The sequence below is a fragment of the Ipomoea triloba genome, chromosome 12 (assembly GCF_003576645.1).
Source record: "Ipomoea triloba cultivar NCNSP0323 chromosome 12, ASM357664v1".
Taxonomy (NCBI): Eukaryota; Viridiplantae; Streptophyta; class Magnoliopsida; order Solanales; family Convolvulaceae; genus Ipomoea; species Ipomoea triloba.
This window is the reverse complement of record NC_044927.1, coordinates 13,878,071-13,887,917: the sequence shown is the minus strand read 5'-3', so window position 1 is coordinate 13,887,917 and position 9,847 is coordinate 13,878,071. Positions and strand designations below refer to the sequence as shown.

Genomic DNA, 9,847 nt, shown 5'->3' with positions numbered 1-9,847 from the left:
TACTTAGTAAAGTTTTGAATTGTTTCACTTTTTTTGCATATATTCTTTAACCGAATTCAGGTCGGATAACCGACCAAACCGAACCAGTCCGAAATTACAAAAAACCGATAGGGTATAGTGCCAAATAATTTCGGATGGGATCTGACCAATGCCAATTCGAAAACCGATCGGAGAAGCCTCCCGTCCGACCGAACCGAACCGAACCGTCCGCTGTACAGCCCTATTTCAAGATGATATTTGCAAGCATACAAAATTTCCTTCAGCTTAAAGATACCACACAAAAGGAACCCAGCGTACTCACTGAACCAAGGAATTGAAAAATAAACGATCATCTCTCCACGGCTTCTCTAATATGGGGAAACCGGTCAACCCATTGCGAATATCCTGCACAAGCATAAAGAAATCAATCAGATCAACAACTGCTTTCCTAAGTTTCCCAACATTAGAATGAGCGCTGTAGGACCGCACAGGGAAATCATATCGTTATTAATGAAGGGGAGATAGAAGGAAGCATGCCTGAGCTAATGATCTGATCAAGATCCATTGCTGTTATAGAGTAGCTAGAAGTCAGACCCTGAATCCATTCAGCAGATTCATTAACTAAACTTGTCATTTGAAAAAAATAATAATAATAAGAATAATAATACACACTGGAAACTAGTAAAATAAGGAGGCTTTAATTGGAGGTGCTTAAAAAGCCAAAACTCTAATACAATCACAATAGAAACTGCATAAAGAACAAATGGCCATATTTGGATTCAAAAGCTTTGGCAAAGACACACTAAGCTCGCTCTTTCAGAGTCTTGTCTTTCTGCCATTTAACCTAACACACATTACTACATCCACTTCATTGTTGTTGCCTCAATGGCATTCAAAATATAAATGAACTCATAATTCATGCTACAATTTAACCTTGCTGACTTGTGAAGAGCAAACAATTTTTTACTCATAAATCACTTTTAAGGTTGTTTTGGAGGGGGAACGAGATAAAGAATGGAAGTATTTACTACTCCTTGCAGAGTTACAAAGCCACAATAAGACATAAAACACAGTCAATAACATCATAAACATGGGTAAAGTGTTAATGTATTCATGGACGCTACCTGATCACACAAAGTCAAACTTCTTTTGATGAGCTTTGACAGACTAATTAGCTTGCCAATGTCAAAATCTGGATGATTAAGAAGAGCTGCATGCCTCAGATGTTGCACCAAGTATAAGCGAGCAGATGCTTGATGCCATCATAATTCTCTGTTGATCATCTGAATCCTCTGGATTACAAATTCGAAAAAGTATAAGATAAAATTCAAATTGAAATGGCACAGCTGCCTTTCAGTGTAAACCTGTGAATACTATAGAATGTGTCACCCATATGGACAGCTCAACACCAAGCAACGGGCAAAGATGATGGGGCAAGTTAGTAGCAAAACTGACAGTTTCAATGGTCATCTTTTATTCTTTTACTTGGAATAGGTGTGACTAGCTGAACTGACAGTTTCATATTTATGGATAACAATTGACAAGATGGGTAGAAGGGATTGGGCTGAATAATTAAGAAATGTCTTGCTTATATGTCTTCCAAATCAATCTCGCTATCTTGGCAAGCACTTCATTTACCTATTTTTATAATAAAGAATAAAGGAAGAAACTCTGGAGTCTAAAACAGGTAGACAGTGCAAACAAGAAAGCAGAGGCACATTTAACTTTAAATAGAAAGAGATTAGAGATCTAGTTTATTACCCATATTCTATTTGATAAGTTTGTAGTAAGATGACTCAAGATATTACCTGTCCAATATGACAATGCTTCCAACAGTTTGACAAAGATGGGGTCATCTAATGGAAATTGAATTTGCTCCCTCTAGCACAAAAAGAGAAGAAAATATTTGAGTGACATCATTCTAGCATTATTGACTTATTAACCACAACTACAGAAGAACAACCTTTAGAAGAACATTTAAAATGGTATCACATGCCAACAGTATGGAACCGTCATCCTCATTCTCGTAACCTTTTTTGTTAATCAAATTTATGAGGCATCCAACAATCTGCAGATAAACAGAAATTGTCATTATCTTTTCAAGAGGGAAGTGAAAAAGGTACATCCATTCAAAAAAAAAGGTTACTCTGTGTGTTTCAACATTCATGTTACAACTAATAATAGGAGTAAAACAGAAACTCATTAATAAAGCCCAAAACATTGGGTTATGAAAAAAATAGCAACTAAAGATGAATAAAGCAATAGTAAGTTCGAACAACTGTATTGAATCTCAGTAAGAAATATGAAGAGAAAATGATGCATTTTGGGGATGTGGATATCACCGAAGAAGCAGAACACAATGCTCAGAAGTTGATATTGGAGTTGGCAAATTAAATTAGCTAGTTACCTTGTTGTAACAGAAGTAAACAGGGAAGTATCGTGCCTTTTCGTTTCTATTGGTAGTGATTAGGAAAGTTTGGCAATTATTATTAGTTTTGGAATCCTTGTAATCAGCCCTATAGAAGGGAGTACTATTTAGAATAAAAAACAAGCAAAAATTTAACCCTAAACTTAGGAACATGGAGTTTTGGGCTCAAGCAAACCCAACGTTCTTATTTCAAGTTTCAATTGCTATTTATCAGTCTCTGTTTTCTTGCTTTCTTGTCGGTGATGTGAAGCTTTATAATAGATAGTCTAGACCTAAACAAGAATGTGTTTGTGTGTGGACACACTCCACCTCTTCAGTTTTAGGGATTTGCAGACTTACAGATCTAAACGCTCCAGAAGAAGTTAAAACTTTACATCCAGGCGTCTTGACAGTTAATTGACAAAGCATTGGAAGCAAGAAGCAGATGGAGTAGAATGGGCTGCAATAATCAAGTAAGATTTTCCCTATCAGATAGCATATATCCAATGGCATAAATAATGTGGATAAAAAAAGATATAGAGTAGGAAAAAACTCGGAAAAACATCAAAATTTTCAAACCTATGCTCCGTTTCCCCTTCAACTGAGAGCATGAAATCTAAAAGCTCAATGACTTTTTCTCTGCATGCATCAGGTGCTTCTGCAAGATAACTGAAAATAAATAACTGGATCAACTCCCCAGACTTTTCAAAGGCATTAGTTTCACTAACTGCTGCTTAAATTTTAACATTTTTTTTATTCTGCAAAATTGGTTTTAAAAATAATTAACTAAACAAATTACTAAATAATCATTGTGTTAGAAACAAACTAACATAGCAGTGGTTATTTAAGGACAAAAGTCATAGAAATGTATCAGAAGCGTCTTAGGTAACTCACAATGAAACTAAATATTACTCTATCAAAAATGAAAGTCATGTGACAGCATCCTTGGCTCCATGCAGCCTTTAATATTACTAAGGGGGATACGAAATGACAAAATATTTACATATTGGAGTACAATTAACAAGTCTAAAATAGAGAGAAACTAGAAGATCGGGACCACATGCATTACACTCAATTATTTTATTCAGTTCTCGTTTTTCATCTGTGCAAAAGGACTATTTTTATCTATCCTCACTTTTAGTTCAATGGTTTAATAAGGACAAAATAAAGGGCATAGCTACTACCTCCCAATAATTCGCACCGAGGCTAAAAGATCATCTCCTTTTCTCAGCTCATGCACCTACAGACCATGGTTGTAAGTGAACAATGGCAATGACAACTAATCAGATATACTGATAGAAGCTATTACCTTGGCATCTTTCAGGTAGTCTAGAACAACATCAGTTGTCTTGTTGAGACCCAAAATAATCTTTGAGAAAGTACTCTCACTAATGATGGAATTCATATGTGGCTCTGTTGACAGTCCAGAATAAAAAATAAATCAATGACATTTGGCTCTTTGCTATCATGAGAAAGAAGAAAAAAAGAAGCATGATAATACGCAAAAGCACAAGGAATTAGCAAACAACTAGCAGCGTCATGTTTGTTCCAACTTGAGCTTCTTAAAAAAGTAGTTGTTTGAAAAGCCTGAACTTTGGGCTTCTTAAAACAAGATACTATTGATTCTTATCAAGCCTGAAAAGCTTCTTTTTTTTTCTCATTTTTAGTATTTGACCCAATTTATGCTTTTTAGAGTAGTAGATGGATATGGGTTAAACAAACACTCACAAATACTTTGACATAGCAAGATGGTGAACCAAAAAGTCAGAGGCAACAAAATATGTATAGTAAGCTAAATGAGATGCTTTTTGTTCAGATAATAAAACCCAGATGTATTGAATTACTCTAAAATAAAGAATTTATATTTACATGGGATGAATCACATGCACATCCAAGGGGAGAGAGCAGGTGAAATTAGATGGATGTGGGGAGCAATATTGGATCTCCAGCGATCATATGACTAAATGTAAAAGGAAGAAGAGAACCATGTACTAAAACCTTCAAATACAGTGAAAGTTAAGACCAGAGGGATCTGTCAATGCTCAGGCAAGAAACTTTCAGTTTTCACTTTATGCTTCTCCAATATTCAAGTCCCCATATTAGTGACTTCTTGAAAGGGATTTCTATAAGGTATTCCCAAAAACTGCAAGACAGTTGGATGGCCTTTGTGATGAGAAACTGTCTACAAAGTTCAAATAAAATTATAAAGCAACGTTTGATCTTTACTTTCATGTTAATGAAGCCTAAGATGGATTAGCAAGCGAAATTTAGTACCTTCAGCTTCAGCAAAAGATGATACAAATTTGATTACTTTTTCCAACAAAGAGAAAGTACACCAAGGTTCCTTTGTTTTACTAGAATGTTCTCAGCTGTTGACAAAGAATCCTTGGGAGCTTCATATTTCAAATATCCAAGCTCATTTAGGATAACATAGACTTCCACCCTAGCTGACTCCAAAACAAGCATTACACATCTGAAAAGCAGAAAAGGTAAATGCAAATCAGTATTTCTGACAATGGAGAATAATTTGCAGGAAGAAATTTGAAAAAAGAAAACTAAGTACAAGTTCTACACCAGGAATTTCAGAGTTACCTATCTGCAGGAAGAGAATATTTAGCATTAGGTAAGTTCATCTCCCCAATAAGCCACCCTTCACCGACAATAGACATGACACACTCAGCCAAGACAAGTGCCTGAAACTTTGATGTAGGTGCTACATGTCCAAAAAAAAAAGTAAAATTAAGAGCACGACCAATTTCATGGGCCATCTTGAAGGTATTTAAAATCTTGCAGTACGCATACACAGACATTGAGGGAACATACCAACTCGGTTTTGCAAAATATCCACAATGCCAATTCGCAAGTTAGTTGGCCAGGCATCATTAGATATTAAGGAAAGAGCATCATGCACTGGTGCCTGAAAATAGCATAATTACAGTGGCAGGATGAGATTCCAGATAACTTCCAAGGCCACCCCAAATGGAACTTAGGTCAAAGTTAACAGTAGAAGAGTAATTACTGGATTAAAATTTAATATGTTCACGCAGATAATAAATTCATAGCCACCAATTGGTTGAGTTCTGGTTCTTGAGTGAACAACTTATTCTAGAGAAATTGTATAAGTAGAACTAAGGGTTCGTTTGGAAAGCAGGAAAATGACTTTTGGAAAATGAGTCATTTTCCGGAAAACAGTTTCATTTTCAGTGTTTGGATGTATTATGGAAAACTGTCTTTGTGTGTTTGGTTCATTTTCTGGAAAATGGATAGAATTGTATAATTAAACATTGTAATTGTTTTATTTAAAATATAAAAAAATTATAATAGTTATTAAAATAATGGTATTTAATAAAAAAAATAGAATTTATAAAAAAAATAATAAATAAATACATAAATAAAAAATGTAGCAAAGGTTTCCGGTGGTTTCTCCACCTCCTTGGTCCATGGTCATGGGTGATATGGCTTGGTTTTGGTCGAAAACATGCGAAACAGCTATTCTGGCAATTCCGTAAAATGACTTACGGGAAAAAAATTCCGTAAGTCATTTTTCGGAAAAATGAACTGATTTTCCTTGATCAACGGAAAACATTTTCCGTTGACCACATTTTCCGGACGTTGCCAAACACAGAAAACTCGGAAAACATTTTTCAAGAGTCATTTTATGGGTTACCAAACACACCCTAAGTAATGTAGACAAAAGTACCGATGAACTCATATATAACTGTTTCAACAAATATGTTGCAAGGTGAAATTAAGTCCTCAATAAACCAAAAAAAAAAAAAAATCAATTGCTAAAAATAACAAACCATTTAGAGAAAGCATAGACCATACAAGAGAAACTAATTAACATACACAATCAAAATAGGGGCATGAAAGGACCTTGATTTTCCACAAATACAGGAAATTGTAATATGTAGACAAAAATACTTTTGAGAGGCAAATATGAAAGAAATTCACATACAGAATACTTATTTGACATGATTGATGATAAGAGGTAGAGTGCTTCAAATTTCAGGGCATTTTGCAGCATAGCAAATTTGCTATTACAACCACCTGCACTGAGCAGCAATGATAAATAATAAATAACAAACATGGGCATATGAATACATATGTAACTCAAGGAAAAAATGAAAAAGGGGAAAAACAAAAAAGTAAGCACCAAATATGGTAGGAAATGGCTGTTGATACAAATATCAAGTGGCACTCCAATTTTGGACTCACCAGCAATGAAAGTTCTGTTGCATGTTCGGAGTAAACTCTTTCTTCAGGAAGCTTGCTAACAATCAACTGAATGAGTAACATGGCAAGCTCCATCAAATGTGAACCTACAGAAATGTAATCACCTCAATTAGAATATCAAATATTCTAAAGGCTTAATCACTAGTCACTACAGACTATGCAGTACCAAGAAGCACACTGTTTCCATTAGGAAGTTAACATTCCGATAGCATGTCAAGATAAATACCATCTGGGAAAGAGGGCATTTGCAAAGTTAGAACCTCCAGGATACCAGATGTATATAAGGTCATGACTGATCCTTCATGAGCTCTCGATACTAAAAGTAAAATTTCATAGCACTCTTCTAGGAGAGGTGGCACTGGCCTGCAAGAACAAGCAAACACCACATTCTGCATTACTATAGGAAAAAAAATAATAATAATAAATAAATAAAATTAAAAAAAAAAAAGTTTCCAATTAAGTAGAAATAGCAAAAAAAAAAAAAACAAAAAACAAAATCAAATTAAAAGGTATCTAAAAGCTATGACTCAATAAAAAGCCATCCATACCCAGAGTGAGTTAAATATTCTCCAGAGAGAAATATGCTGAGAATAACTTTCCTTGATAAATAACCTAGCATTGTCTATTAAGTATCAACATCTCTATACAAGACAATGGCATTTTCCTTCTTATTTCTTCTCATTCATTAGCTGCCATCAATGAGCATTATCACCTTTGGATGACAAAAGCTTCTCCATCTTATTTCTACCATTTCCAATTTTCACTCTTTAAGCATTGCTACTAGCAATCACGAAAGTTATGACCTTTGGACAGCAAAAACGCAGTCCCCCAAATTTCATTAATCCGTATCACCTAATCATCATTGCTAAACTGTTTCTCCTCATATGCACATCAATAGTAGAATTTGAACTCAAGTACACACATAGCATCAGGTATGTAATTTAGTGCGGAAATCTGGAGGTTATGTCCCAAGAGTATGGTTTCCGCACTAAATTACATACCTGATGCTATGTGTGTACTTGAGTTCAAATTCTACTATTGATGTGAATATGAGGAGAAACAGTTTAGCAATGATGATTAGGTGATACGGATTAATGGCGATTTATCAAACTATAATTCCTCAGCTTCCTGTGCTCAAGTATTCATATAAAGCTCAGATAGAGTGACAAACTGACAGTATATCACAATATAGACTTATAAGCTTAGGCATGTGCATCGGAAGGGTTCGGACGGATCGGATTTATCATACAATGTATACATACATGCACTTTAAGCACAAATCACAATCAAAATATAGTTTCATCATTTTTGTGCTCAACTATTTTAATATAAAGCTCAGACAGAGTGACAGACTGACAGTATATCACAATATCGACTTATAAAGCTTCCACACTATATATATACATGCACTTTAAGCACAAATCACAAAATCAAGATATAGTTTCGTCATTTTTGTGCTCAAGCTGTCAAGCATTCATATAAAGCTCAGAAAGAGTAAAAATCTTTCCTATAAATGTATATTCATATAAGCATATACGTTGAATATATATTTATATGGGAAAATGGCACTTTTTCCCCCTATGTTATATGCTTATAGCACTTTTCCCCCTGTGTTATTAAAGTGGCAGTTTTCCCCCCTCAGTTATTTTAAAAGTGGTAGTTTTCTCTCTTGTAATGTTAAATTGACATTTTTGTCCTTAAAATAACTATTTCATTTATTTTTATTCTCCAATCAATTGTTACTAATATGTATGGAAGATCACGGTTCGATACGAACCTAATCGAACACTGTAGCAATTGAACTTAAATAGTATAGACGGTTACGATTACGATTCAGAACCGAAAAAATAAAATAAAATACGTAGTAAATAAATACATAAGTTTTGATTGGTGGTTTAAAATCGAAATTGGAACCGAACCGTACCGATTTATCAGAATAAGTGTTTGATTATTTTCACTATATATGACTGTGGTTAAGTTCCGGTTCACGGTTCAACAATTATTTAATTTTAAATTTTTCGGTTCTGAATCGTAACCAGAACCGTCCATACTATTTCGATATGATTGCTACAGTGTTTGGTTAGGTTCGAATCGAATCGTGATCATCCATACATATAAATAATAATTTGTTGGAGAAGAAAAATAAATGAAATAATTATTTTTAAAGGTAACAATGACAATTTAACATTTCAAGGGGAAAAAGTGCCACTTTAATAACACGGGGAAAAGTGCTATATGCACATGACATAGGGGGAAAAAGTGTCATTTTCCCTATTTATATTCTGTTCAGTGTGTTCAAACAATATACAAATTATCCGCATAATTTTTGTATATCTATTCTGTTTTAAAAAAAAAAAAAAAAAAAAAAGGGCAAAAGGAATTTTGGGGATTTTTGGCCGGCAACCTTTCGGGTCGCCGGCGTCCCTATTTTCCGGCGACTTCAGTCGCCGCCATTGGGCGGCGCGGTCGCCGGTGTGCCTTCTTTTCCGGCCACCTCATTTAGGTTCCGGCCAAACAGCGTAAACTATTAAAAAAAAAGAAAAAAAACCTGGATGGTCCGATTGGTTCGTCGGCTTTGGAGTTCCTTTTCATGATCGGATCTCGAAACCGAGACGACGAACGACGAAAGGGAAGGCTGGACGGCGGCGCTGCGTCTGGCGGTGGCCTTCTCGGCCTGGGATCACCGCTGCTACGACCGCTGCTATCTCTCTCTGCTGCTTGACCGTGATCTGTTGGTCCGACTGGGATGGTGGCGGAGGGATGGCGGTGCCGGCGCTGGGTCATGCGTCCGGTGGCGGTCGGCGACGTCGACTCGGCTGGTTTCTTGTCCGGCGAGCGGCGACGTCGGCCACGGTCTCGTCCGATCCGGCGATCTGGTCTTTGGCCTGCGTTGATGTTTTCAGCAGCTAGGTTTTGTTTTACTCAGTATTTGCACCGATGCGATGCACGGTAATATTGTTTTAGTTTTTTTTTAGGGGAAAAGGGTCAAATAAGCTCCCGAACATTATACGAAAAGTCAATTAGGTCCTTGAACTTTCGAAAGGTGCAATTAAATAAATGAACTCATGATTTTAATGCATTCCACCCTTCAGTCGGTTAACCTCTAGGTAATCTCCGTAAAAATTTCCATGGCAGCTGACATGTCAATATCTAGCTCGCCACATAAGCAAAGTTTAAAAAAAAAAAAAAAAAAAAAAAAAAACAACTCTAGAACTTCCCACACTG

The 9,847-nt window shown here is 35.7% G+C and overlaps 1 pseudogene; it reads right to left on the bottom strand.

The window, feature by feature from the left end:
• Window positions 1-9,558, bottom strand: LOC116000473 (annotated as a pseudogene).
• Between the last annotated feature and the right edge of the window lie 289 nt (window positions 9,559-9,847).